This window comes from Pseudonaja textilis, chromosome 10, assembly GCF_049901715.1.
Source record: "Pseudonaja textilis isolate UNSWEBS1 chromosome 10, rPseTex1.2, whole genome shotgun sequence".
NCBI lineage: Eukaryota > Metazoa > Chordata > Lepidosauria > Squamata > Elapidae > Pseudonaja > Pseudonaja textilis.
Genome location: NC_141999.1, coordinates 21,979,448 through 21,983,402, shown reverse-complemented (window position 1 = coordinate 21,983,402; position 3,955 = coordinate 21,979,448).

Genomic DNA, 3,955 nt, shown 5'->3' with positions numbered 1-3,955 from the left:
TGTGTCTTCTCGGAACAACTCTTTGCGATGTGGTTCTCAGGACCCCAAAATCCAGATTCACTTCTCTATCTGCTGATATAAAATAGCTCGGAAGGGTGCCATTTGTCAGAAGCATCCCCTGCACCCACCGAAGGTATTCAGTCGGTTCACACCGGTTTGGGCGACCTGGTTGCAAAGATTTGGCATGGGTCACCAAACTGGTAGTAACTTCTGCCTGGCTATTCCCCTGACCCAGTCACCTGGTCGCTGCTCCTTGCTTGCCCCACCTGGTCTGATGCTCACTCACCCCACCTGCCTGATGCTAGCCCACCCAGTCACTCCTTAAGGTATTTCTTTTTTCTCTCCTCCCAACGATCAGCTGTTCCCATGATCAGCTGTGCTGGGATTCCCCTTACTTGCTTACTGCTTTGTCAGGGAGGCGTCCCTGAGGCCCAGGAAGGCAACCCCTCTGTTTTTTTTCCCTTTCCTGAGGGGAGGCTTCTGGGAGCAAAAACACCCCCACAGGAGGCTTCTCTGAGGCCCAGAAGGCCCCAAAATGAAGTGGTGGGTGTGTGTGTGCGCCCCGGCACAATTTTCTGCCTTCCTGAGCCCTAGGAAAGCCTTCTGGGAGAAAAAACGCCCCCCTCAGGATGCTTGCCTGAGGCCCAGAAGGCCCCCAAAATGGGGGTGGCAGGGGTGCGGGGTGCTGCAAGAAAGAGAGAGAGAGAGAAGGAGGAGAAGGAGAAAGAAGAAAGAAAGAAAGAAAGAAAGAAAGAGAGGGAGAGAGAGAGAGAGAGAGAGAGAGAGAGAGAGAAAGGCTCTTTCCTACCATTGACCTCCCTCATCAAATGTAGGGGACTATACCACAGCTTTTATTATGGGCATTGTAGTCCAGTCCATCTTGAATGCAGCAGGCTGGAACATACCAGCAGGCCTCCTTGTAGAGGTGGAATGGACTATGATGGTTTACTAACCGTTGTTTTAAGCTGCCTAGCCTCGTTTAAGCGAGACAGGTGGTGTAGAAATGTATCAATAAATAAAATAAAAGCAAAAATTTGTCCACATGGAACCCGCCAATCGGCCTCTGCACCATCGCACACCCACAGGCCCAACTCGTGTGATATGACGAGGATACATTAGATGGTTGGCTCTATCTCGGCGTTGCTGATGCATGCCTGGAGCAAGCCAAACGGGTTTTATCAATCCTGGTTCAGCTGGTTTTTAGCTCTATGGCTTGGCAACAGCAGCAGCTGCATTCTCCTCTTATACTCAGAGGGAAGAGAATTCCTTTCTTCACAAAACTTTTCCCTCTCCTGACTCCATCTGGGGTTAAACATTGAATCCCACCACTGGTTGAGATGTCCCACGGTCATTGCAATTTGCAACGTTCCTGGCCGGCTATTGACAGGGAAAATCTATGGGGCAAGCCAGAGTCACTTAAGAATTGCTTTGCTTAGCAACAGGTTGTCTGGTGCCAATTCTGGTCATAAGTTGAGGACTACCTGTAGTAGCTAATAGCCAGGGGTGGGATCTGACAGGGTTAACTACCGGTTTGGTGAGTTACGAGGTTGGGTGATTTACGATGTGCTTCCCTGCATGCTGCCGGACGCACCTGTAAATCGTCATCAGCACGCTATATGCAGAGAAGCAGCCTTTCAGCAGCCTCGCACGGCAGCTGAAGTTGAAAAACCAGGAAATAAAGGTCAGATAAGAGCCTAGGCAGGCGGGTAGGACAAAACAGCAGACATAGAACCGGTTCTATGTCTGCTGCTCTTCAGAGCTACCGGTTCTACAGAGGCGGACAGAACCGGTAGAAACCCACCCCTGCTAATAGCCACAAGTCATCAAAGCCTTTGAAACAAGTGTGTCATTGAACATGGAGAGAGAGAGAGAGAGAAGGAGAGAAAGAAAGAGAAAGATTGAGATAGAGAGCGAGAGCAAGAGAAGAAGGAGAGAAAGAAAGTGGAAGAGAGATTGAGATAGAGAAGGAGGAGGAGGAGAGAAAGAGAGATTGAGAAGAAGGAGAGAAAGAAAGATTGAGAAAGAAAGAAAGAAAGAAGGAGAAGGAGAAGGAGAAGGAGGAAAAAGAGAGAGAGATTGAGAGAGAGGAGAAGAAAGAGAGAGAAAGAAAGAGAGAGAGAAGGAGGAGGAGAAGGAGAGAAAGAAAGAAAGAAAGATTGAGAGAGGGGAGGAGGAGAAGAAGAAGGAGAGAAAGAACTGATTCCATCCAGGGTTAAACGTTGGCTTGTTCCCCCCTGGTTTAAAAGCACACTGAGAAGAATTTCGACCATCCCTTCCTCGGTTCTTGATCTGGATTATAAAGAGCATCCAGAATTAAAGGCCCAGGTACCAATATATCAATTTTTTAGATTTATACCACCCGAATGTCGGTAGAACTTCTCAATCACCCAGGACACGGTTGTCCCAAAAGGTGCTTTTTCCAAAAGACAACTAGACTTCCTTGTTTGTTCGTTTTTCCTTTGAAGACGATTCGTTTCTCATCAGAACTGAAGAAGCCTCTTGGATGAAACAGCGAAATGTCTTCAAGGGAAAACCAAAAAACTAAGTCCAGTTGCCATTTGAGAAACACCTTTGGGATTTATACAAGCTATTTTTCCTCTCTTTGATGGTATAACAAAGCTCTTTCCTCATTCAGGCGCTGGTTGGGCTCCATCATAACCACCCTAATATCTGGGTTTACAAAACTACAAATCGGGATTGGGATGCTTGATTGCACCTGGGGAAACCCTTGAAGACTACTGTCTTTTAGGAATGGATCTATTCTAGAGCATTGCTAATCAATCTTGGGAACTTTAAGAAGTGTGGGCTTCAATTCCCAGAATTCACCAACCAGCCAAGTTGCTTGGGGAAGTTTGGGAGTTGAAGTCCATGGATTAAGATGTTCCCAAGGTTGGATAAATTAAGTCCAGGCATTAGGAAGTTCCCAATACTGTCCTAGAAACAACTATAATTTGTTCTTGTGTTTGTTTGTTTTTTAAAAAAAGACACATCAAAACAGGCTTCTCTTCTCTCCCAGAGGAGGAGCAAGGGTGTTTCTATGCATGTGCAGAAGGCATTCCTCCCTTCTATAGCTTACGAATGACTTGGTTCCCCTGGCATACTTGAGCATGAAAACAAAATGAAAATTTCCGATCTCTTAAGGAACGCCTGCGCCACCAATGTGCAATTTTCTCATGAGTCATGCAACCCACAACTTTCCAGCACGCACACAAAAAATCCAGTTGTGACCACGACATTCCAGGCCAACACAATGTGAAAAAGGAGGAGGCCTCGCTTGACAGATTAAGGGCCAATTTGGGGGCCGACTAGAGCAGTCTATTTTAACCAGGTCAGAGAATCTCTAACGGACATGTTGATTCAGCGTGCTGAATTTGGGGGAAGGGGCATTAAAAGAAGATGGCTTGCTTTGGAGTAAGGTAAAGGGTGTGAATTCCAGCCATTGGTTTAATTAGTGGAAAGATCCATGATGGTGAACCCAGAAAATAGGTTTAGTAGGTAAGGCAGGGGTGGCATTCTATTGGTTTGGACTGGTTCTATCGAACTGGTTATTATGATTCTGCGCAGTTTGGCGAACCGGCAAATCATAACCCTGGCTGGCCCTTCCCCTCTCCACCTGCCCCTCCCCTTCCCACCCAGTCAGTCCTTATCGCGCATGCCCAACATTGCCGACTGCATTCTCCTGCGCCCAGTCACTCCTTAAGGTATTTCTTTTCCCTCCCTCCCAACAATCAGCTGTTCCGATGATCAGCTGTTCCAGGATCCCTCTCTCTGTCTTACTGCTTTGCCCAGGAGGCCCAAAAATGGCGCACAGGTGCACTGTGCCCCCCCCACACTCCATTTTTTTGCTTCCCTGGGCCCCAGGAAAGCTTTCCGAGAGCAAAAACGCCACCCGCTTGGAGGCTTCCCTAAGGCCCAGGAGGCAAAAAAAAAAAAGGAGAGGTGCTGCAAAAAATAG